Genomic DNA, 26,685 nt, shown 5'->3' on the forward strand with positions numbered 1-26,685 from the left:
TTGGCTAATAATTAAGCATTTTATTATTATATTTTAATTTCTCATGCAAGTCTATTTTTAACAAATTGTAATAATTTGGACCTTAAGCTACAACATTTCAATAATTTGTGATATCATAGCTAGTATGTATGCATTAACTCATGGAATGCTGTTGTCAACCCTAAAGTTTATGTCTGAGTCATCAAAACGGAGAGAAATGTTTATTTGTCTATCAGATAAACTCTGTCACTTAATAACTTTTGATTGATTCCAAAAGGAGCTTGTAATTGGGTGCTCATCTTTACAGGGGACCTTCATTCTTTGAAACAGGTGTCAGGTGTTACCATTACTGCCTCTGTTTTTATAAATACATGCAGGGCAGTCAGATAGCTTCTGAAGAGTAGAGGAAGCGGTAGAGAGAGGCAGAGCCAGGCTGGAACGGAGGGTACACACCACTTCTGCATGAGCTAGCTCTGCCCAAGATACATGCCTCGTTGGTAGAAGCACAGTTTGCTAACTGATGTTGGTGACTCATGAATCTCCAGTGGATGGGAAGAGTAGAGGTGAACATGGCATCAGCTGCAAATATCCAGGGCAGTCAGCTTTACTTGATGGACCTTATCTCCACATGGATTTCACTTTCCTTCAAACCTGCATGTGTCAAAAGAAACCAAACAAACTGATTTGTAGCATATAAATAACACCTTCTCATAGGAACATCTAGAAGCATAAAGAAGAAAACCATAAAAAAAAAGAAGAAAACCATAATCATCCATAATACCACATATATTTATTTTTCTAGAATATTTGTTTATATACATATTTAGACTATTTAGAATGTCATAGAACATTTATTTTTAAGAAAATTTGGATCACATGGTATATAGTTTTGTACACTGATTATTATTATTATTTTTTTTGGTGAGGAAGATCAGCCCTGGGCTCATATCCATGCCCACCTTCCTCTACTTTATATGTGGGATACCTGCCACAGCATGGCTTGATAAGCGGTGCGTAGGTCCCCAACCAGGATCCAAACCTGTGAACCCTGGGCCGCTGAAGCAGAGCGCACAAACTTAACCACTACTCCACCAGGCCAGCCCCTACACTGATTATTTTATCAACATTATATCACAAATATTTTTCATGCCATTAATTATTCTTCAAAAATACAACTTTTAAAAATTATTGCATAAAGTGGTGCAGCCACTATGGAAAACAATATGGAGATTTCTCAAAAAGTTAAAAATAGAAATACCATATGACCCAGTTATCCCCACTACTGGATATTTATCCAAAGAACTTGAAATCAACAATTCAAAGAGACTTATGCACCCCTATGTTCATTGCAGCATTATTCACTATAGCCAAGAAGTGGAAGCAACCCCAGTGCCCATCAACTGATGATTAGATAAAGATGTGATATATATATACAATAGAATACTACTCAGCCATAAAAAAGACAAAATCGTCCCATTCGCGACAACATGGATGGACCTTGAGGGTATTATGTTAAGTGAAATAAGACAGAGAAAGACAAACACCCTATGATTTTACTCATATGTGGGAGATAAACTAACACACAGACAAAGAGAACAGTCTGGTGGTTACCAGAGGGGAAGAGGGTTGGGGGGTGGGCACAATGGGTGAAGCGGCACATTTACATGACTGACAAATAATAATGTACAACTGAAATTTCACAATGTTATAAAGTACTATGACCTCAATAAAAATAAAATAAATAAAAATATCAAACACGCAAAAAAATTATTGCATAGTATTCCATTATATGAGCATGCTATAATTAAGCAATAATTTCCTTATTCTTGGACACTTATGGTGCTTCTAATTTTTCACTATTACATGAGATGTCAAGATAAATGTATTTACATATAAACCTTTACCTATATCTCTCTTTTCCTCATGGAATGGATTCTTGAAATGGAATTAATGGGTAAGAGGATGTGAGCATTTTTAGCCTCTTGATATTTATTTATAAATTGCTTTCCTGAAAGTTATTCTGTTTAAGCTTCCCCCTGCTGGGCATGAGTGTGTGGCTCATTGGAAACTCATTTTCATCAACTATTATTATCTTTTAAATCTTTGTCAATTTAATAGGCAAAAAATAGTATCTAATTATTGTTTTACTTTGTATTTCTTTGATAAGTAGTGATGTTAATTTACTAATCATTATGCTTTCCTTTAAACTGTGTATGTGTCCTTTATTTTCTATTGAAATCTTAGTGATTTAAAAAGTCAACTTTTATAAGCTCTTACATGAATACACTTTGTCATACTTATAGAAAAGTGTTTTCCCCAGTTTGTTGTTTGGCTTATAATTTTATGATATTTTTGATTCACAGAAGATTTTCATTTTCATATAGTCACATCTATCAGCCTTTTAAAGTTTTTTTTCTTTCATTACTGTTGTGCTTAGAAAGAGAGTTTCCATCCAGAAAGCAAATAACTATTTGATGAACTTCTCTTCCAGTTTTTTAAAATGGTTTTATTATTTGCAATTCTCTCTCTTTTTTTTTTTTTTTGTGAGGAAGATCAGCCCTGAGCTAACATCCATGCCAATCCTCCTCTTTTTGCTGAGGAAGACCGGCTCTGAGCTAACATCTATTGCCAATCCTCCTCCTTTTTTTTTCCCCCAAAGCCCCAGTAGATAGTCGTACGTCATAGTTGCACATCCTTCTAGTTGCTGTATGTGGGACGCGGCCTCAGCATGGCTGGAGAAGCAGTGCGTCAGTGCATGCCCGGATCCGAACCCTGGGCCGCCAGTAGTGGAGCGTGCGCACTTAACCGCTAACACACGGGCCAGCCCTATTTGCAATTCTTTTTTTTTTTTTTAATTTTATTTATTTATTTTTTCCCCCAAAGCCCCAGTAGATAGTTGTATGTCATAGTTGCACAGCCTTCTAGTTGCTGTATGTGGGACGTGGCCTCAGAATGGCCGGAGAAGCGGTGCCTCTGTGCGTGCCCGGGGTTCCGAACCTAGGTCGCCAGCAGCGGAACGCACGCACTTAACTGCTAAGCCACAGGGCCGGCCCCATTTGCAATTCTTTAATTCATATGGACTTAATCTTGGGGCATGGCATGAGGTAAGGACTTTAAATTAATACATTTAAAAAACAACCCAGGGCCGGCTCCGTGGCTTAGCGGTTAAGTGCGCGCGCTCTGATGCTGGCGACCCGGGTTCGGATCCCGGGAGCGCCCCGAGGCACCACTTCTCCGTCCAACGTGAGGCCGAGTCCCACGTACAGCAACTAGAAGGATGTGAACCTATGACATACAACTATCTACTGGGGCTTTGGGGGGAAAAAACTGAATAAATAAAATCTTTAAAAAACAACCCATTTTTCCAATATCATTCAATGAATTATCCATCTCTATCCAATGGACTTGTGGTGCTAGTCTTATCAGTAAGTTGTAGTCTTAGTCTAATGGCATTTTATTAATTTCCATTCACTTGTACATAGCTCTACATTCCTTTTCCATTTTTATTTGTACATTAGCCTTGTTTACCCAATAGCGTATTTCTTGACTAAAGAGACATTCTTTTCACTTAATCTGTCTTTCCAATCAAGGTTTACTGGATTATCCACAGGGGACTGGGAATCTTAAAATGGATAAGGCAAGGTTAATCTGCTCAAGGAATTCACAGTCCAGGACTCAGGCAGGTGGAGATGACTACAGTAGAAGATAAGTGGTATGGTGGTATGGTATAGAAATGTCAAGGTGCTATGAGAGCACAGAGAAGGCTGTACAGAGGAGGGGAGGCTCAAATTGTCCTGAAGATGAAGAAGAATTTGTCAGGCCAACCAGCGGGGAAAGGGTATTAAAAACAGAGGAAACAGTTAATACAAAGCTCTAAGATGCAGAAACTGTGCAACAAGCTTGGGAAGCCAAAACCGTTGAATATGGCTTGATTACAGGGTGCATATGGGGAGATGAAGCTGAAGGTAAAGGCCAGATGATAAGGGATTGGATTTTATTTAAGTGATGACTAATCCTGGGAGTGATGTGGTTAGATGTGTGGAATTTCTTTGGTAGTGGTACAGAGGATTGATTGGAGGGGCAGAGGACCAAGGCAGGGAAACCATATAAAAGGAGAGAGCAAAGAAGGGCCTGGGGCCGACCAGGTGGCGTAGCAGTTAAGTTTGCACATTCCGCTTCGGCGGCCCATGGTTCGCTGGTTCGGATCCTGGGCGCGGACCTACTCACCGCTCATCAAGACATGCTGAGGCGGCGTCCCATACAGAAGAGCTACAACTCTATAACTATGCTGCATAACTATGTACTGGGGCTTTGGGGAGAAAAAAGGAAAAAAAGAGGAAGATTGGAAACAGATGTTAGCACAGGGCCAATCATCCTCAAAAGAAAGAAAGAAAGAGAGAAAGAGAGAAAGAGAGAAAGAGAGAAATGGGTGTGTTAAAAAATAAAAAAAAAGAAAGGACTGAACTGACGTTGGTGGGGAGGAGGTCCTGGAGAAGAGGGTGCTTGGGAGGTAGAGTCAACAAGATATAGGAGATAAGAAAAAGGGAGCAATTAGGATGACTCTAGTTTTGTGGACTTGGTGATGGGGTAAATTGTTGTACCATTTACAGAGACAAGGAGTAAAGGGAAGGGGCAGGTTTGGCAGTGGATTTTAAGGAAAGAATGAGTTCATATTTGAGTCTGAAATGCTTGTTGTACATCTAGGTACAGATATTTAGTACACTGTTGAAAACCTATATCTGGAGCTAAGAGGAAAGTTTTTGGATTGGATATATGGATAGAGTTATCAGTATCTAAGGTCATAATTGAAATTGTAAGTGTGTATGAATTAATTACCCAGAAAGAGAAGAAAAGAAAGCTGAGACTGGATCTCTGCGAACACCAATATTTGAGGGACAGAAAGAGGAACTAGAGTCCTTAAAGAACATTGAGAAGAAACAATCAGAGGGTTAACGTGCCAGAAGAGAGGAGGGTTATGGAAACTAGGATGGAGAAGTTTTCAAAAAGGAGGAGACAGTTCAAAGAGACAAATGGGAAGAGTTTAAGCTCAGGCAAGAACTGAAATTGTCCACCATGTTTGGCCACCAGGAGGTTGTGGTGATCTTAGGAAGACAAGTTTCAGTGGAGTGATCGGGGGCAGAGTATAGAGTAGGTGGGAATGAATGGAAGATGAGGACAGCCTTTCGCTGACCTTGGAGTGAAAACTGGAGGAAGATACACTTCAGGTCTACATATATTTATTTGAGAACCTACTATGCATCAGTCATCAGGCTCAAGACACTGCAGGGGTGAGGAAGGGAGAGAAGTGAAGGAGACGTAGTCATTGTCACTGAGCAGTGCTCACACTAATGAAAGAGACAACAATAATACACTAAAATAAATGCTGGGGTATAGGTAGAAACAGTGTATTTTGAGACCTCCAAGAAGGAACAGAGAAAGGGACGAAGGTGTTTGGGAATGAATGGTGTGAGATGAAGATGTATTTTATCAGGGCACCCAGCAACACCTGAATCCTGGTCTCAGTTAGCCACCCCTTCCTACATCCTCTTACAGTACATGTAACTCCCAACTCATTCTTTATACCACAACCAGAGGAATCGTCCAAAACACAAATCTGATTACCCCATCCCCATTCCAGTGGCTTCTTGTTGTTCTAAGGACGAAACTCTAATTCCTAATTCCCCAGGGTCCTCATGATGTGGTCCCTGCCTCATTGAGCCCTTGTCACTCTATCTTCTTTCTGCTCATCCAGCACCTGTGCTCTCCCTTGCCCCCCTCCTCACCCCCATCCCTGCAGGGCTTTGCCCATCTTCTGTCCCCTGTCTGAAATGCTCTGCCCCCTCAGTTTTGTCTAGTTAACATCTACTTATCCTTCAGACGTCAGCATGATCATTGTTTCCTCAAAGAAATCTTTACTGACCCTCCCAGGCAGGTCAGATATTCCTGGAGTCCCAAGTAGCTCACCTTTACTGTACTTTTTACAGTAATTCTGTATTTGGGGATTATTTGATTAATATCCATCTCTCACACCAGACTATGAGTTCTGTGAAGCAAAGGTCTTTGTTGTCCATTACACCTTCAGCAATTATCACAATGCATTGTTTATGCAGACAACAAGTACATGATGCATGAATAAATGATGGAAGGAATGAAGGTCTTCATAGAAAATACATACACAAAAGTGTATGGCTAGCAAAAGAATACAATGTTATAAGTGGGACTTTGGCTTCAGAACTCATGTTCTACGAGGATCCAGTAAGCAAAGATAGAAAATATGAGAAAATACTTTTGCTTGGGGTAGGGGTGACCTAAAGTCAAACCAAAACAGATTTGCCTTATCTCCTTTTCCCTTAATTTCTTACCTGAATCTTGACTCTTTCCACCCCAACAGAGAGGAAAGGCCAGTGATTTAAGAGTGTGATAACCCAAGCAATAACAAAGATGTTAACCCCTAAGCTTGGAGGTTCTCGGGTCACAAGCGATATTTTTTCAAGATGGGCAAAATTTGAGTGTATTTGGTGGCTGAGGGGAAGAAGTCAAGGAAGAAGGTGAAGATATAGGAAAGAGCAGTAGTTGATGAAGCTACTGCAGAGCAACCATAATTAGCCTTATCCATTTCTGGCCTTGCTGGACACTGTAGGAGGAAAACCACATCACAGAACAGTTTGGAGCAAATGGCTGGATGCATACAGGTGGTCTGTAGAGATGATGTTCCAAATGGACAAGGAGTAAAGGTATTGCTAAAGTACAATTTTCAAAAATTTAAAAATGTGATTCTGATACAAAGATGAAATGAACATGTGTCAAAGATTCATCCATTAGTGAGTGAACCAGTGAGATGGTAAAGCTTGTTCCAAGAGCATTGAGAAACTAGGTATTTATAGGCAAAAAAAAAAAAAAAAAAAAGGAATGTTACAGTACATTTGCTAAGTTAGATACAAAACTGGTTGATGTCCCACAGGGCAACAAAACCAGTTTATCTTTTCCACTGGACAGAAGTCATTTGTATCTCGATTGTACAAAAATGTGTAAGTTACCATGTAAGTTCACAGTGCCTGGGCTGCAATCAATAGTAAATAGCAAAGTTAAACTTGGATTCTTTCTTCTAGATAACTAAATAATCTTGGGTGAGCCTGTTAAACTGTGCTAAACATTGAAAGGACATGCAGTCATCCTCTTGCTTTGTTTCCAATTTTGGATAATTTTTCTTAAAGACACTGAAGCCGCTGGCAAGAAAGTCGTTCAGGTGATTCTATGAGGTGTAGACTGGAGAAGAGATAAAGGGAAGCCAGAAGGAGGCTGATAGACTGAGATAAAAGGGAGTAGTCAAGGGCAGGCAGTCTAGGTGAGGTCCAGGAGCAGGTGTAGTGAGGGAGAGGGAACAAGAAGATTGGAAGAACAAGAATTTATACTGAAAGATAGAGAGATGGAGTAGTTCCAGGGGTTCTCAGGGTGCAGAGTGTAGCCACAGCAGAGGACTGCTAAAGTTCCAAATCTAAGGAGCTAAAAGGCTGGGTTTCATGTTGGATGCATTGCCCACATGGATATTGACTTCTAGTCCTTCCTGAATCAGTCAGGATTTAACCAGAGAAGCAGAAATATTATGAATGATATAGAATAAAGGATTTATTATACGGATTATATAGAATTACACTATTGTGGAAACTGGTGGAAGACAGCAAGGCTGTTGCCTCTGTATCTAGTGTTGAGCCTTCAGTCACTATAGGTTACTGTACTGGCAGTCAGAAAAGAAAGCTGGACCTGAATGAGAGTGAGGATGAAGGGGAACTGATGAGGACAAACTAAAACCCACTACTTCCAACTCTGATACTATGGGTGCCCTGTGGGAGATGCTGGTTCCTTCACCTGCAGCCACATGTACTTGAACCAGACTGTGGAGAAGCTGAAGGAATTCTGGTGGGAGCTAGGAGAGCTGTGGGCGTGGGTATTGCCTCATGCCTGTGAACTAGCAGAGCATGTGAGCTGCCTCAGTGCCTGGTGCCCTGCATTTACCTTCAGAGCATGGCTGCTGCCCCCCTCACATCTTCCAAATACCACACAAATTTCTCTTGTAGCCAACACTTACCTGGAATATCCAGGGTAGGGAATTCTGGGAAACACAGTTCCAGCTCAGCTAAGTTAACACCACATTCTCAACACCAAGCACAGTGCCTAAGATCAGACTCTATCTAGAGGGTGCCTAATAAATTGTGGGGATTTGTTATCAAAAGTACCTTTAAAACAAACTACGGATACCTGCAACAACATGGATGAATCTCAAGAACACTATGCTAAGCAATAAAAGCCAGACTGAAAGAGTATATACTGTATAATTCCATTTGTATGGAATTCTAGAACAGGCAAAGCTAATCTAAAGTGATAGAAATCAAAACAAAGTTTCCCAGGACAGGGGTAGGGTTGGGAGGAGAGTGACTGGGAAAGGGCACAAGGAAATTTGGCTGGGGGCCGGTGTGGAGGATGGGGGGTGGGTGGTAATGGAAATATTCTTTATTTTGATAGAGGTGTTACTTAGTATATATGCATATACAAACAAGTATGCATTTGTCAAAACTCCCTGAACTCCCCTAAGATCTGTGCATTTTATTGTATGTAAATTACATTTCAATTTCCAAAAAAAAAAAGAAAAGTAAAGAAAAATGGTGCCCTTAGAGCTAATGACAGATTAATAAGCAACCAAGGAAAACATATCACATGCTATTTCTTTACATCTGCCTACAGGGCCTCATCAATGCGCATCCTTGCTCTAAGATTGGAAAAGGATCAGACGAGCCTGCAACTCCAAGATTTCTCTCCTTCAGCCAAAAGAGAAATCAGAGGGGAGGAGAAGCTGGTAGGAGCCCAAGACAAAACAACTAATAAAAAGCCTAGGCAGATAAACTTAACATTGAACGGCAGAACTGGGATTTTTATTCCTTTTCTCCAAAATTTAAATTCATAGTCTGTTCAACAGAGATTTGATTTCTAAACTGCATCTAGCTCTCAGTGCACGCGTTTGTGTGTGTGTGTGTGAAAGAGAGAGAGAGAGAGACTCATAAACATTCCAAATAATGGAAATCATCATAAAGGTGAAGCTAGTGGAAATAGTTTCACCGTACTCAGAGGAACTGGGTTCCACAGCCCCACAAGGACCTGAATCTCTGTCCTGCTTTCCCCATGTCTTCTAGACCGGCCTCATTATCATGATGTTTGCATTTTTGTAAGCAACATCAAATAACAAAAAAATGACCTCCTTTTCCACCATTTGGCCATTTGGTGACACTCATTTGCAAGGGAGCACAGTGTTCTCTTCTATAACACATTTAGCCCAGGCACAGGCAACTTAAGGCATAAATGCTAAGATGGAGGCAGAGAGGAGGTTTGCCCCAAGATCCAAGCAGGGGTGGGAGTGGAGACCCTGAAAGGATGGAGAGACCTAAAATGAGGGGCTGGGGGCTGGAGCTTGTTGGGAAAGCCTTTCTCTCCACTCTCTGGTCTTAGCAGGACGAACAGACTGCATAAGCAGGTACCCTCAGAGGTCCCCACTGGTGCATTTACTTACTTTTACTTACAGTCCTTTTACAAGCTCGGGTTAATTTTTAACTTCCCTTGGTGAGATAAAAAACAAAGGCGGGAACTCAGACTGCGTAACAGTGGCATCCTCACCCCAGAGCTGGTTTCTACAGCTCTTGCTCTTTGTCCCCAAGTCTCCTCCCCTCTCCTTTGTCTCCAGGCCCCGGACGAAGGCTGAGAGAATGATCACGTGCCGCAAACGGGCTGTGTTCCTGGCAGTCCCCTGTGTTCCCTGCTGAGACCAAGATTCCCAGTATTTCAGGTGGCTGCCCCATTTTTTCTTTTCCCTTTTGTTTTTATTGTTCATGTGGCTGTGCATCCACAACCTTGGGATTCCCCCAACCTCAAACTCCAAAATCCAATCCCTTAGATTTCAGTGGAAACTTTTTTAAAAAGCAACATTAAGCTAATATATTCTTACCGCAGAAAAGAAGCTTTGTTCTGTTTCTCCCTAAACAGATGCTCACTAGTACTTTTCAGACCTTGAAAGATATGTGAACTATTTATTTGCAGGAAAAGCACCAGATGGAGGTGCTTTTAAAAACAACCAAGTGGGGCCGGCCCCGTGGCTTAGCGGTTAAGTGCGCGCGCTCCACTGCTGGCGGCCCAGGTCCGGATCCCGGGCGCGCACCGACCTGATGCACTGCTTCTCCCGCCATGCTGAGGCCACGTCCCACATACAGCAACTAGAAGGATGTGCAGCTATGACATACAACTATCCACTGGGGCTTTGGGGGAAAAATAAATAAATAAAATTAAAAAAAAATAAAAATAAAAACAACAAAGCACTCAGAATCATTCCCTCCCCTTTCTCTGATGATACCACCATTTTAAAGGCTCCTTCATATATCACTCAAAATAGCTAGAGTGTAAAGAATTATTTCCTGAGACATTGTTACTCTGCTGCAATTGCATGGCAAATATTTCATTAACACTTTTCTCCCTTTCCTGACTGAGCTGTTGCATCTGGGGTCAGCCTATTAATACTATACGGGAAAATGGCTCTTCACCCCCAGCACACTCTGTGCTGTGCTGCGGGGCCTGGTATCCAGTAGATGCCAGATAAATATCTATGACGGAATGAATGAAGAACAGTCTGGGGAAAGAAGAAGCTGGAGATTTTGAAAATGGGAGAGTTCCTCCCAGAATAACCAAGAATTGACCGTGTCCATAAAAGTACACCTTTTCCTTTTTGCTTAGCTAATTATTGGAGAAATTTTCAGAGAAAAACATTATTGTAAATAGAGGAAGCTTTAGGAGCCTGAAAAGCCTTTAGACCCCAGAACCACTGGGACCCCAGACCTTAAGACACAGATAAGGAGGCAGTCTTGGTCTTGGTCCTGCACACTCACAGGCTCAGAGTGGACACAGCTACTGGTTATTTTACGTCTAGAAAAATTAATTAAGTCATTGCAGTATGCTCAGCTTAAGAAGTTGCTGTGATCCTGGGGAAGGGGTAGAGGGGGACTGGTGTCTAGAATGTCCTGACCACCACTTTCTGCTCTGGGCTAGAGGGAGGCCAGAAATATTTGGTAAAATGTTGCCCAAAACATCCCTCCCAGACCCCTGGCTGCTCTGGGGAGATGGTACTGGTTGCTCAGTTGACCACACAGACCTAAGTCCAAATTCTGTCTGTGTCCTGAGTTGAGTAGCCTGATTAAAGAGAAGTAGATACTGTGAGGCAAGGTATTATCTACAAAGAAAACTCAGACAATCAGTTTAAGCACTGGAGATTTAGTGGAATGGAGAGCTGCCCCTGAAAAGACCAAAGACCAGGGGACAGTGAGGGTCGGGGATGCGAAGTTGCACATGGGAAAGGGATTGACAGTCCAGGATTGGTTGGTCTTAGGAGAGCTTGGCATGGCTGATTGCTGGGCCCCAAGTCCATTTGTTGAGGCTGATAGTACAGTCCCAAGTTCACCATCAAGTTGTATTTCTGCTGATACTGACCCATTTTTCTGGAAGCAGTCACTCTGCATCCTTCTTTAGGGGCCCCGACTACTTGTGATTTCATACTTTCTAGGCTCAGCATCCTGCAGCACATAAATCTAAATGCACACAAAATGATAACAATTCATTTATCAAACCTTAGCACTATTGATATTCGGGACTGGATCATTGTTGTGGGGGGCTGTCCTGTAGAACACTATTGTAGGATATTTTGCAACATCCCTGGCCTCTACCCACTAGATGCCAATAGCATCCTCCAGTTGTGACAACAAAAAATGTCTCTAGACATTGCCAAATGTCCCTGGATGGCAAAACCACCTTAGTTGAAAACCACTGCCTCAGACACATTACCCTTCGTGAAATTCTTCACACAGGCTGCTGTGTGAAGCAGTATTAGTTCGTCCATCTACTGGAACAAAACCAAGAAACCCAATATCAGTTCATGTTGAGTTTGAGAATGCTCCTGCCCAAGTCTACCTTGACTGGGATAAATCTAAGGGTCAGTCAGCTTGGGGTCCAGGCTTTAGAGGGTCCTGCTCTAGGCCTGTTCCAGCGGTGTGATTCCCATGGGGTGAGGGTCAACAGAACCAAGAGAATATGCCCACTAGAGCCTGTGCCTCCTTCCAGACCACATTCTGGGTACTCAGGACACCAACATTTCTTGCTGAAAAGGGTCAAGTCTGCTTTCAAGGCTGACATGGCCTCTACTCTGGGTCCTTTTTCCAGACGGTGGGCCATGCCACTGGGGAGGCCCAAATGGGGCCAACGGGTATGCGGATGGAGCTTGGACATGCAGGCTATACTCTTACCTTGGATCCTGCAAATGTTAGACAAGGGCCTGCCCCCTCCGTATATCACCAGCTTTCTAACAAAATGTAGTTGATAAGAGATCATTAGCAGTTCCTCATCTTCTCGGTACCTTCTCCATCTTCACCACCTTCCTCAGCCTCTGCAGAACGTGGTGATGAACACTGGCCCCATGTGGAGGAAGAGAAGGGAAAAGACGAGATTCTGAGAACCCAGAGAATTGCCCCCTTCTCAAGCAGGGGCTAGACAGCTTTATACCTCTCTACTGAGCAGAGACTACCTAATTATGCTCTGTTGGTGAAACACTCCCCAGAAAAACACCAGCATTCCTGGTAGATTTGTTTCCCTCTTCTTGTCTCTAATCGACACATAAGACCGGCTTCTCCACAGTCAGGCATTACTTGGTGAATGTCTGCCCCTCCTCCCCCTCCTCCCCCCCTCCTCCCCCCCCCTCCTCCCCCTCCTCCTCCAAGTCTGGTTGATCCTCCTCTAGGGGGAATGAATCACTCTTTTGATTTTGAGCCCCTACAGCCCCGTTACTCAGACCTTGACTAATCACTTACCTATTCCATTACACCTTGCACTGAGGCGTGTTTCATCAGAGATTACTCCTCAAAGACAGAGGGCATCTGACTTATCTGGCTTTCCCCAGTGGGCCTAGCACAAGGCCTCACACACAGGGTGCAGTTGCTCAAGTGTTTCTCACTGAATAAATTAACTTTAAAATTCGACCTGGTTGGGATTAAAGTCACTGAGTTTTATGAGAAAACCAGTCCAACCAGTTCCCTCCTTCATGGCTCTTAGATCCTGAGGCTGGTTTATTTTGTCAACTTAGAGCCTTGCTATCAACACTCACTTCACACCTGGGCCCCCAGAGCTTTTTTGCCTTGTAAAGACTGGAAACATCAGGGAAAAGTAAATGTTAGGGATCGTATTCATTTCCTAGGGCTGCTGTAACAAAGTATCACAAACTTGGTGACTTAAAACAATAGAAATTTATTCTCTTAGTGTTCTGGAGGCTAGATATCCAAAATCAAGGTGTTGGCAGGGCCACGCTCCCTCAGAGGGCCCGAGGGGAGGATCCTTCTTTGCCTCTTCCAACCTCTGGTGGTTGTGGCAATCCTGGGTATTCCTAGGCTTATAGATGTATCATTCCAATCTCTGCCTCCATTGTCACATGGCACTTTCCCTGTGTATCTTCTCTCTCTGTGTCCAAATTTCCCTATTTTTATAAGGACACCAGTCACTGGTTAGGGACCACCCTAATCCAGTATGACCACATCTTAACTTGACTACATCTGCAAAGACCGTGTTTCCAAATAAGGTCACATTCACAGTGACAGGGGGTTAGGACTTGAACATATCTTTTTAGCGCACACAACTCCACCCACTGCAGGGATGAAAGAGCTGAATTTCCACAGCCTTTGGTAAAGCTGTCTTGGAGCATGTATGACTCTAAGGCTGTGTGAGCTTGTTCTCCTGTCTTCTCTCTCCATGTAAGGCTTTGCAATCTGGAATACTTGATTTGAGTCCTAGCTCCACCATATGTGCAACCTCAGATAAACTACATATCCCAGAATACCTTCACACGTTGTTATACCTCTTCACATAAAATTTAAGAACCTTACAACCATATATTTCTGGTTCTTCTCTCCCATCCTTTGGGCTATTACGATCACATATTTTACTTCTACATATGGTATAAACCCCATAATACATTTTTATTGTTTTTCGCTTTAAACAGTATCAAATTTGGAAAAGTTTTGGCTGTAAATTCTTCAAATATATGTATTTTTTGCCCTCCCTCATTTTGGGGCAGCTTCAATTATGTCAGATCATTTGATATTGTCCCACAGATCACTGAGGTTCTGTTTTTTTTTTTTTTTTTTTTGCTGAGGAAGATCTGCCCTGAGCTCACATCTGCTGCCAATCTTCCTCTTTTTGTATGTGAGCTACTGCCACAGCATGGCCACTGAAAGAAAAGTGGTGTAGGTCCACGCCTGGGAACTGAACCTGAGCCAATGAAGTGGAGTGTACTGAACTTAACCACTAGGCTACCAGGGCTAGCCCATCTGTTCGTTTTTTTTTTTTTTTTTGTGAGGACGATTAGCCCTGAACTAACATGCAGTGCCAATCCTCCCCTTTTCCTGAGGAAGATTGGCCCTGGGCTAACATCTGTGCCCATCTTCCTCTACTTCACATGGGACGCCGCCACAGCACAGCTTGACAAGCAGCGTGTCGGCGCACGCCTGGGATCCGAACCTGTGGAACCCCAGGCTGCAGAAGCGGAGTGCGCACTTAACCTCTACACCACCGGGCTGGCCCCTGTTCATTTTTTAAAGTCTTTTTTGCTTTGCTTCACTTTGGCTGGTTTCTATTGCTATGTCTCAAGTTCAGTAATCTTTTCTTCTGCAGTATCTTATCTCCTGTTAATTCCGTCTCTAGAAATTCCATTTGGTTTTTTTGGTGTCTTCCATTTCTCTTCTCACTGTGTTCATGTTTTCATGGAGTCTCACTCCATTCATGGACACCTCACTATTCAGCAAAGATTCAAGGGGACCCCCAAGCTCTTTCTCTTTTGTAACCCTATCCTCTCTGGAATTCTGTGCTACAAATTCCAGCTAGTCTCCACCCCTACCCCCTATCTCTCTCTCCTCAACTCAGCAAGTCCCCTGGGCTATCCCTGTGCCCTGGTCTAGAATGTGCCTCCAGGCAGAAAACCAGAGCAATCATCGCTCTCCCTTCAATGGTTTCCCTTCTCTTAGGGATATCAGACTTGTGCTGCCTGTTGTCCAATGTCTAACAACATTTGTTTTATTTTATTTTATTTTATTTTTTTTTAAAGATTTTATTTATTTTATTTTTTGCCCCCAAAGCCCCAGTAGATAGTTGTATGCCATAGCTGCACACCCTTCTAGTTGCTGTATGTGGGACTCAGCCTCAGGATGGACAGAGAAGTGGTGCCTCGATGCGCACCCGGGATCCGAACCCGGGCCACCAGCATTGCAGCGCGCATACTTAACCACCAAGCCACAGGGCCGGCCCATTTTATTTTTTTATAATTATTTATTTATTTATTTATTCCCCCAAAGCCCCAGCAGATAGTTGTATGTCATAGCTGCACATCCTTCTAGTCGCTGCATGTGGGACGCGGCCTCAGCATGGCCGGAGAAGCAGTGCGTTGGTGCGCGCCCGGGATCCGAACCTGGGCCACCAGCAGCGGACTGCGCGCACTTAACCGCTAAGCCACGGGGCCGGCCCATAACATTTGTTTTAGATATTTTTGTCTAGTTTTCTGGTTGTTCACAGTGAGAGGGTAAATCTGATTCCTGCTATTCCATTATGGCCAGAAGTGAAAATTCTGGGTAAATTATTTCGCCTCTCTGAGCCTCAGTCTCTTCGTCTATAAAAGAGTCAATAATTTCTATATCCCAGGGATAATGTGAGGATTAAGTGAGATAATGTCTGCTTACAGTAGTAACTACCACTTGCTGAGTGGCTTAGTATGTGCCAGGCCTCATCCTAAGCACTTTACATTAGCTATTTCATGTTATTTGAACTTCACAACAACTCTGATTTAAAGGTATTATTAACCCCATTATACAGATGAGAAGTTTAAGTAAATTGTCCCAGGTCAAATAGCTGATAAACGCAGAGCTGGAATCCTTATTCCCAAGCCCATATTAACTGTGGGTTGTAGGAGCTTGAGGTGGTGCCTGGCACACAGCAGGAATTTGAGAATCCAAATGTTAGACTCTCCCTTTACTCCATTATCCTCCCCCGATACTTGGCCGCTCAAAGGATATAGAATTGTAATAGATGCCAAAGTTTATCTTGGGAAATTCAATTTCTGGTATTGGGTTCTTTCTCCCAGCTTCCTCCCTGGGATATTCTCTCTTAAACTGCTCTAAAATCCATCGGCTTCCTTTGCCTTCACTGCCACCCTTCTGGTCCAGACGACTGTTCCCTGCCCGGACTCCTGCTCCCACTCTGGCGTTTCTAACTTATCTCCTCATCACAGCCCCAGTTGTTCCTTCAAAATGCAAATCTGATCCAGTCTCTTTCCTGTTTAAACTCTTCGGAGATCTATTAGAATAAAGCCTAAAAATCTTTTTCGAGTCCACAGGATCTGCGTGGTTTGGCCCCCACCTGGTTCTCCAGCTGCTTCTCACACTGCACGTGCCTTCAGTCTCCCAGCCACTCATGGTCCTGTTGTCATTTCCCCAAATATGCTGTCACGCAACTGGGCTTTTACCTTTCCTCGTGTGTCTATATGATAATGAATTGCCATTTTAATGAAAATGTCTAGGTTCTTCTTCTTTTTTTTTTTTCTTGTGAGGAAGATCTGCCCTGAGCTGATCCATGCTAATCCTCTTCTTTTTGCTGAGGAAGACCGGCTCTGAGCTAACATCTATTGCCAATCCTCCTCCTTTTTTTTTTTCCCCCAAAGCCCAAAGCCCCAGTAGATAGTTGTATGTCATAGTTGCACATCCGTCTAGTTGCTGTATGTGGGACGTGGCCTCAGCATGGCCAGAGAAGCGGTGCGTCGGTGCGATGCCGGGATCTGAACCCGGGCCGCCAGTAGCGGAGCGCGCCCACTTAACCGCTAAGCCACGGGGCTGGCCCTAGGTTCTTCTAATTTCTATTTTTACCTGAGACTCTCTGCTAATCCTCTGAGACTTGCCAAGGCTTGGTTCTGGTTGGCCATCCAGGCAAACTCTTAAGCCTCGGTCCTTATGCTGACGCCCTGCCACAGAATTCACAATGTCTTAATTTACCTTATTAACTCAACGGAGAACATTGGCTCCTGAACGAGGATTGTTATCCTGCACGTGGAAATTTCACAAAATGGCCTTAGGATTGTCACCTCAAAATGTTGTCTATGAAGCACAGATTGGTGGCTAGGACTAACCTTGGACAAGTCTTTTTTTTGCTGAGGAAGATTCGCCCTGAGCTAACATCTGTGCCATTCTTCTTCTATTTTGTACGTGGGTCGCCATCACAGCATGGCTGCCGACAAGTGGTGTAGGTCTGCACCTGGGAACCGAACCCAGGCCGCCAAAGTGGAGTGTGCCAAGCTTAACCACTAGGCCATGAGACCAGCCCTGGACAAGTCTTTTCTTATACCAGAGAAGGCCTGGAAGTTTCTTCCAGTCTCTTTGTTCCCACATAGAATAATGAGCCCCACATCTTCTCCTCTATGTTCAGGGCTTCCACAGAAGCTAATGAGACAGGGTCCATAAATGGCCTTGAGTTCCTTGGTGAGAGACAGTGCATATGTAAATATTACATGCTGAAGTTCGTAATAGAAGTGTGTAATAAAGTCTGACATCATCATTCTAAGATGCGACATTGCTCAATTGTGAGCAACCAGTGAGACTATTGAAATGACCCATTAGAAGTTCATGAGAAAAACATGGAGAGGGAAGGTAGCTCCTGGGGGAGTGGTGGAAAGCTCCATGAGGGATCATGGGTTCTTTAACTGTATCCTCTTCAGAGCTTAGTCCAATATGGAATATATAGGAGCCGCTCAGGATAGGCTGATTATCACCTGTAAAGGTTATCAGAGGTGATTCTGTGCTTGGAACACATAAGAGAGAAGCAGCCTCTATAATGAGATCACTGGGGCTCTGTGAAAGAACCAGTGCTTGGCAGAGTTGGTTGCTCATCAAACCTTGGCTGAGTGTTTGACACCGCAGTAGCTGGTTAGATTCAACGCTGGCTTCAGTGAGGGGTGAAGCGGCAGCTACATAGATGGTAGCCTAGTCTCTTACACTTAAATATGTCTCGCCCCAAAACTAGCAGCCCCACCTTTAGAATTCAGTTCCTTTGGGTTACTTTCCCCTTGTTAAGATGTGAACACCTTGTCACGAATGGTGAACGAGTTTTCTTTTTCCCCAGTAGGACTTCTAGTGGAGGATCACACCCTACCCGATGAGAGATGCAGAGGCAAAACCTGAGGAAAGCATCCTGGGAGGAAACACTCCTTTAGATAATGTCCAAGCCTGTAAAAAGGCACTGGTTCCCAGAAGGAACCCAGAAGGCAGAGGAAGGGGCAAGGAAGGGTCTCATGGCCAAACACCAGCAAGTAGCTTGGGACAAGATTTGGCTAACTGTGGATTGGGACAGGGTGAAGGAAAACATGTCCCACATAGGAAATTTTCTGGCGCTCATAAGGCAGATTTATACTCAGTTATAGGCATGATTAGGAAAGAGTTTGGAAGCCAGGACTGTCACTAGGAGAGCTGGGTCCACAGTTAGGAGGCAGGATCTCAAGCTGGAGGGCCTGGTGTTTCAGGGACAAGAGATTCAGACTCAAATGCCACTGACTTGACCTGCCTTCAAGGTATTGACGTCAGGTATGCTGGGAAGGCTCTCTACCTCGTGCAACGTTTTCCCCAACTGCTCACTGATGCCTGACATTCCTTTGAATGGGGAGCAAAGCCTGCCTTACAGAGCGAAAGAGCAAGCTTAAAATGACCATGAAAGGAAGGAGGAAGAGAGAAAGAGAAAGTGAGAGAGAGAAAGAGAGAATGTATGCATGACACTGAAGGAGGCAAAGAAAGTCCAGTTGGCCTTCGCCTGGGGCTGGGGGGGTCTAGGGTCTATCATTTTGCTCAAGGCCATCCCAATGGGGAAATCTGTTTTCTCCCTCACAACAGCAACAGAAGCTATTTCAGAACGGCTTTAAGGTTCCCCAGAATTAGGAAACAGAAGAAAACAAGGCCTTTCTTCTAGGCAAGTAACTAAGATTATGAAGGTGGTGGGAGGTGAGGAGAGGGGCTCAAATTCTTTACTTCAATTCTTTAATACTTCTCAGTTGCCACTCTGAAATGCAGTACTGCTCTCTGCTGGCGACAGTGTGGTACAGCTCTTCAAAAACGGACGACTTGCAAGTCCTTTTCACACGGCTGGGAAAGACTGAGGCGTTGACTCTCAAAGTGAGGTGGGAGACAAATCTAACATGGAATGATTTTCCAACCACCACGCTCCCTCAGAAAACACCGCTTGGTGTCTTTGGCTTTGCATTTAAACAGGTATATCTAGCTTCTCCAGCTTGTGCTTAGCAAATTAGGTGACTTTGGCATAAATGTTCAAAGAACAATGGCTCCGAGCCCCACCCACCTGATTGCAGGCCCTTGGCCCCCTCCCAAAGCCTCCCTCAGAGACACTGCAGTGCTCTCAGGGGTGGAGGCTCACGGTCCGGGGCTGTGGGCACCATGGAGAGTCCACCGTGTTCTTCTCGCTGGCTCCTGGCCCTGCACCGTCTCTTGGCCAAAATGCCCTTTGAAGGAAAGTTCCGCTGCACTGCTGACTGGCCCTGGCGCTACTGAGTCTCCGCTCTGACACAGTTACCAGTCCCGCTGGTGCCTGTTTCTGGGCAGACATAGGAGAAAGGGCCCAGCAGAGATTCGGGATTTATTCAGGTAGCTTGTATGACCAAATCACTGAAGGTAAAGGCTTTCAGTTGCCTGTGCGGTGTTTGGGTATTAACACAAGCTCACATGCTTGGGGGCTTTTGTTCATTCTTGTGAAACTGGATCTCCGCAAATGGATTCTAAAATCAAAGTGAAAACTTTACTAGTATTTTCTCTCTGTTCCTTTATAATATTTACTCAAAATATGTTTTCATTTTCTTTAGAGGCCACCAAAACCTTCCATAATGAAGTGTGGGTACATATCCATCAAATCCTTTAGGATGAGAAATGGAGCCTAAAATAGAAGATGTTCTCAACACTACTCTCCAGTAACCAGTGGTATTAAGTATTAGGGTTAAACTTCACCTTGGGGAGAAAAAAAGAAAATGTTTATGGACCTTTCTCAAAGCGCACTGGGAAACATGAAACACGGCTCTGATTTCAGGGGCTGGTAAATGCAAGCATATTCCAGGTTTTAAAAGCAATTAAATGCAAGTTATTATTTCTGACACAAACAAACCAGACCCCCAAGACCCTGAGGTGCTTTTTACAATCTGGAAGAAGCTGACGAGGCGACAGTGATCTGAATCTGAGGATGCTCAACCATTACTCCTTAGGCCTCCGTTGATGTTTTCATTACTGCAGTGGGGAGCTTCCCACCTCTCTAATGCCCGTCTGAGGACCCATCTCAGCCCTGATAGTAGCAACTGGGAGCAAGAAAACTCGCTGAGGACCTAAACCGAAGACGTGTGTGTTGAAAGTTGTAGCCGTGGGTGTGCAACCAGTGTGGTCTCTCGAGGCCCCACCCTCAGAAGGGCGCCATGCTCAAAGGGTCCTGCACTTGGGGGTTAATGCTCTGCGGCCAGTGTCTTGATACTTTTACCTTTAATCATTTTAAGAATTATTAAAGAAGGTAATTTTAAGAATAATTTCACCATTCTTAATAACGTTATCTTTGAATTTATGTTTTGTAAGTGAAGTCTGGTGGGACAATGAAGCATGCGCTGGGGCTTGGAGCCTCACTCATGCACGGCCTGCCTCTTGCTGCCTCGCTGGGATGGGTTCTCCGCTGTCTGTCTGATGCCGGCCCTGATATCAGTTCCCCCACGTTAAACCCAGCGTATATGGGGTTAAAACCAAAGGTGCTCATCTCCTTTCCCTGCTTCTTTGTTACATTCATATGTAAATATCAGTTTTTTAAAACTTTGTATCCCTGAACTTCACAAGGCAGATAGAAGTTACAAATTGTTAAAAGCCCAGGTGGCCTCATCTTGGGCTTACACTGAAGTTGTGGCTAGTTATGGGTCTTTCGAAGTTTTATTACAGGGAAATTGATATCCAGAGAATATCAAGCTGAAGCTTCCCAGACCCCAGCTCCTTGGCTTCTTGGTGCCAGAATCCACCATCTACCAAGGACACCCACCTGCAATTCCCTTATCTTGCCATTCTCCTCCCTGCCAGCAACCTCACAAGGCCAAATGCAGCCTAGTGGGAAAGCCTCAACCAGCAAGGCCACAGGCTCCCCCTCCCTACAAGCAGCCGCATTCCTCACAACCTTTAAAACCCCTTGCCTGCCATCTTTTGGGGAGACAGGTCTAATTTGAGGGCTTACTCTCTTGTCTCCCAGCTGACATCACCCGAAATAAAAACCCTTTCCTTGCCATAAGCCTGGCATCCCAGTTTTTATTTGGCCCCTCTTATGTGGCAGGTAAAGAACCTGGGTATGTGTTTGGTAACATGTTCCCTGCTCCCTGGCTCCCCTGGCCCTGCCTGGCTTTCGCCTCCCTGTCTTTGCCCCATAATGCTGTCACCCTCCGCCCCTGGTAGAGGCCTGGGTATGGGCACAGGGAGAATTGCAGTTGAGCACATGTGCCTGCAGCACCTCCAGGAGAGGCATGGTGGCAGCCGTCCCTGCCCTGGGCCGGCAGTGCCACATTTGGCGGGTAGCAGCAGAGGGGAGACCCTCTTCCACCCCTCATCCAGGTATTGAGCATGACCTGGCACAGAGGTTTAATCCTGTGGGGCTCTCCCATCCACCTTGGGATCTGCCTGGAGCATGGCATGTCAGTCTGGTGGCTGGCCAGAGGACCGGAGGAGGAGTCCCAGGGCGGGTGGCTGTGTGTGCTTATGCAGTCAGGGGGCAGCCCACGTCCACCCCACTGCAGTGCCTGTGAGGGTTTGCACTCAGCCTACAAATATCCCTGTGCCCCAGGATGCATAACATTAAATAACAAATACATACCCCGAGAGGGTGAGAGACAGAGACCATGGGAGAAAGGGAAAAGTTTCATATTTTAATGGCACTTTTCCCCTGCTTTTTGAACAAGGGACCCTGATTTTCATTTTGCACTGAGATTCATAAATTAGGGATCTGGCCCTGGCTGTAGCAGAGGGTAGGGACCGTCTTTCTGGTTCTGTCTATATGGCATCTTAAGTTACTGGGCTTTATTAAAGATGACTTATCAAGTTTTCATGGGTACAGAGGAACTTCTCCAGGGGTGGGGGTCACACAGGTAGCCACCGACAACCTGAGAATAATGAGTGAGAATAAATATTTGCTGAATGAATTGATGGATAAATGAATGAATGAATAAAACAACAAACTAAAGAAAACCACAAGGCATAAATGTGTGATGGGCCCAAAATATGATCCTCCTAGTTTTATTTGCCTTAGAACAGGAGGCAGAGGCTAAGGAGGAAAAATTTGTGGCATAGAGAGCCCTTGAGGGCTCTGGAGGGAAGGTGGCTCCTCAATCTTGCTGTTGAGGCTGCTGTGGGCAGTCCAGGCTCCTCTGCTGGTCAGTCTTTCCTGTCTACTGTACCTCCCCCTCACTGCTTTAACACTGATGTCTAGAAGACCTTCATCCTGTAGAGCAGTGGGACCTTTGTAACGAGGAAAGTCAGAAGCCTTGACATGGAATTTCTCCTCCTCGGAGGAAATACTGTACCTTATGAACCTCTGTTGTTTTGTCTCCAAAAATCTCAAGCTGCAATAATCCCAAGTTGCTCGGAGCACAGAGAATGTGGCTGGTATTTAATCAGAATGCCCCATAGCGTGCACTGTGTCCACGGTCCCTTCATCCCTGCCTGTCAGTGCCTCTCCAGCTGGTCTCTACCTTCTCCTTGAAGCCCTCTCTGCCTGCGCCAGCGACCTGAGTTTTCTCTTCTGAACTCACAGAGCACGGACTGCGACTCCAACTTTGCCAGGTGTGCTATTATTTTGGCATTTGCTGTGTGGCTTTTAGAGGCTCATTGCCTCTTTGAGGCCAAGGATTGTGTTGTTCCCTTCTCTCGAATCGCTCTCAAGGCCAAGCCCAGGCTTGAGCACCAAGTACGTTGACTCTGCTCCAGCCACTCAGCCCTCTCACTGTTCCTCCATCACCCTGGACCTGCCTGCACCACAGGGCCTTGGCACCTGCTCTCTCCCTGCCTGGAAAACCCTTGCCCCAGCCATCTGCAGGGCTGGATCCCTCCTCTCTTTCAGGTCTTTGCTCAAATGTCACCTCATCCCTGAACCTTCCCTGACCACCTTGTTGAACATTCCAAACCTTCTCTTACTACCTTCATCCCCTATCTCATTCCTCAACTTTATTTTCCTCTAAGGTACTATCACCATCAGGCATTCTAAATAATAAACTTATTTATTTATTTAGTGTCTGCCTTTCCCGTCTAGAAAAAGGACATATAAGGATGGTGACTTCATCTGTTTCTTCACTGAAATATTCTTACTATCTAGAATGTTTCCTGGCACATAGTAGATACTCAGACAACATGTGTTGAATTAAACACAGAACATGCTCGACAGGTTCTTATTTATTTCAGTTGAAGTCCCACTGTACGGTGTGGCTCTTGAAGGCAGCTTCCCCGTCAGGCTCGGAGAGAACAAGAGAGGAACTTGGGGGATAAGGAATCATTTCTGTTTCACAGTTAGTTAAATTTGCTACCTATCTGAATTCCTGGATAGTCATAAAGACCCGTGGTCTTTATAACCAATGCACTTTTGTGCTCCAGGCCCAGAGAGCTCAGCTATTTAGGGCCTGGAGTGGGGAGGCCAGAGTCGCGGGTCCCCTCCTGGTGTGGGTCAGGGCCCTTGGTCCAGTTCCACAATCCAGCCAGGGCACAGGGAAACCAAATGAGAAAATGTGGGCAAACAGAGTGGAGGGTGTCATGTCAACGCAGACTGTAGCTCACTTGTTCCCTCCTTCAACAACTGTGTAATAATCTCCTATTGGAATGGAGACAGGATCAGGGAACCAGAGGTTGTTGAACAAAGTGGAGATCTATCCTGTTCTCCATGCCGGTTAACAATCGGAGCATGGGTTCTGCAGGACCCACGGGGGAGGGAGCTATGTGCTGTAGAGGAGGCTGTGCCCCTCTTTGTGGGGCCTTCAGGTGGGCTCAGCTTTAAGGGTAGCATTGATTATGAGGAGATTGCAGGGAGAACATTCCAGGTGGGCAGAGCTGTCCAATCAGGGTGACTCTCGGGACTCCCGTTGGGCTAGACCTATTTCCTCTTTCCTGGGGACACCGATGGCCTGACTGAGCCAGCTGGACGCAAGGCTGGAGACGCAGGCAGCACGGGGAGGAGGGTAGGAGCTGGGGACCCACAGATGAAGGGAGCCAGGCCTGGATTAAAGCAACTCTGAAAGGCAAAACCCTCTGCATGCTTTTTAGGGCACTTAGGGATTACAGTAAGGAGTCTAATAAAAAAACTAAGATGTCCATTATTTACGTCATTCCAAGTATAAAAGAAATATGGAAACTCCTTTGCTTACAAACTTCCAACTTCCAGTTATGCAGATACCACGAGCTATAAGCAAGAGCAAAAGGACTTCTGCCCATCTCTACCACAGGTGGCCATCGCTGATGCCCAGGAATGTGGGGTTGGGGACTAGCTGGCATTTTCAGCTTATTCTAGAAGCCCAGGACTCCGCATCTTGTCTTCTTACACTAAAAACCTGGAATGGGCTGGCCCAACCCAGGGGCAGGCTGCGAGAACGAAAGCCTTCGAGGCACACGCCCATTCCGCCCCCGGTACTCTTGTAGTCACAAGAGACAAATGCTGCCCTGTCTTCTTAGCAAATGGCTGAGAGTACACTTACCTGCAAGAGTGGAAGGGATTGTGAGTCTGTGTCCTGAAAAAGGAATGCTGAAGTAGAAAAAGTTTCCCTTAAAAAAACAAACAAAACAAAAAACCTGGCCTCTGCAAACAGGTGCTTCTCCCGGGTTCTTGGCTTCCAAGTTCACCTCCTGGCTTAGCTGTGGAGGATGATGGCTGAGAACCCGGAAGCAGTTCCTCATTTGCAAGTCAATGGCCAGCGTTTTAGATAAAAAAGAAAAGCGCAGGTAAACTTCTCTCCCTCTTTCTGCTTATTAGGAACAGTCCTGTATTGTTCCCTTCCAAGAACTTCCCAGAAGTCAATGGCTTCTTGGCTCCTAAAGGCAGATCTGGAAGGGCCTTGAAGATGGAGAGAGAAGCTGAGGGCATAATGGTTAAAACTTGGCACAGGCAGCCATGACCTGGTGAGCTGGGGCTGGGTGGAAAAGCAATAAAACAATCACGGCTAACATTCATTGAGTGTCCATGTGTGCCATGTGCTGTTCTACGTGCCTTCCACTTAATCCTCACTATCAACGCACACATGTCGTAGACACGGAGACTTGAGCACAAGAGAACATAGCAACGTGTCCAAGATCATACACAGCTAGCAAGTGGCACAACCGGTATTCAAACCCTAACAGTCTGATTCCAGAATCTGTGCTTTTAGTGCCAGGATGAAAAGCCAACCCCTAAGGACACAGGCTGTGGCCAGGAGTCCAAGAGGTGGAGCAGCAAAGGAAAACAGCACGAGTGCACCTGGGGGTTGGTGGAGGGCTTCCTGGTTCACTTAGGAGGATTTGGGGATTCACAGACCAGTAAGTTCCCCCCAGATGTTTTTATTTTGTCGAGTAAAAACATTTGAAAATCTTCTAAAACCATCTCATAAAATAAAATAAATGTAATTTCCATGCAAAGAAGGACACAATCTCAGACTAAAGGCCCGTCTTTTAAGTTGAATCAATCCACCTTTGTAAAAGCCTCTCTCCGTTGTCCTTAGCTCCCTGTCTCAGCGTGGGCTGGTGAAAATGTCCTCATGGTGGCACCTGTCTCAGGACCCTCATCTCGGACCCCTGCAGTCCCTCGTTTGATCCTCATAAACCCTCTGCAAGGCAGCGGAGAAAGTCTCGTTAACCTCTGCTTTATTAATGAAGAAACCAAAGCCCAGAGAAGTCAAGAAATTTAAGGACACACGATATAAAAAACGTCAGGGCCAGGTTACAAACCCCGGTGTTTAGACCTCAGGTCAAGTGTTCTTTCCTTGTGCACATCAAGTCATTCACCAGACGAACTGACTGGCCACCAGACTGATTCCTGTCTGAGGACCCGAATGTTCAGAAAGAGAGGGAGCATTTGTAAGTTGTTCCCATTGACAGGGCTCAGAACGGAATAGCACAGCTGGCTGAGAGGCAGTCTCTGGCTTCAGGACCAGATGAGAAGCCCCTTAGGGGTAAGGAAGGAACATATTTTCTCTTCTATCCCCAGGCCCAGCGTAGCACAGAGGTGGGCACACAGGCTTGGCAAGAAATCCTTCCAGCTTAGAAATGGGAGTATGGTTTGAATGCCAGTTTTTATTTAACAGGATTTTACTGTGGAAAGAAGGGAGGAAGGGGAAAAAATCTCAGACAATTTGATAGGATGCTACTGGGATGAGGGAAAAAAAGATGGAGTCCGGAAAAGACTTGATGGAGGCACCCTGGGCGGTGAGGGGTGGAGGCAGGCAGCAAGAAGGGGCTTGTCCCTGGGGGTGGGTGGGTGGGTGGCAGGGAGGCAGGAGCACTAAAGGTGGCTTCCCACTGTTCTTAGCATCAAGGCCTCACTTCTGGTTATGGCCCGCAGTGCCTAATGGCCTGGCCCCTGCCT

General features: G+C 45.0%; 1 long non-coding RNA gene across 1 annotated transcript; it reads right to left on the minus strand.

Moving 5' to 3' along the window:
- Nucleotides 1-24,942, minus strand: LOC147915974 (uncharacterized). The gene is made up of 4 exons (XR_015553657.1): nucleotides 24,827-24,942; nucleotides 12,309-12,470; nucleotides 11,500-11,597; nucleotides 1-630 (listed from the first exon to the last, which is right to left on the minus strand). It is a non-coding gene; the product is annotated as an uncharacterized LOC147915974 (long non-coding RNA).
- Nucleotides 24,943-26,685: the final 1,743 nt, after the last annotated feature.

Source organism: Ceratotherium simum, chromosome 11 (genome assembly GCF_057802395.1).
Source record: "Ceratotherium simum simum isolate JZ-2026a chromosome 11, ASM5780239v1, whole genome shotgun sequence".
In the NCBI taxonomy this organism is placed as follows: domain Eukaryota; kingdom Metazoa; phylum Chordata; class Mammalia; order Perissodactyla; family Rhinocerotidae; genus Ceratotherium; species Ceratotherium simum.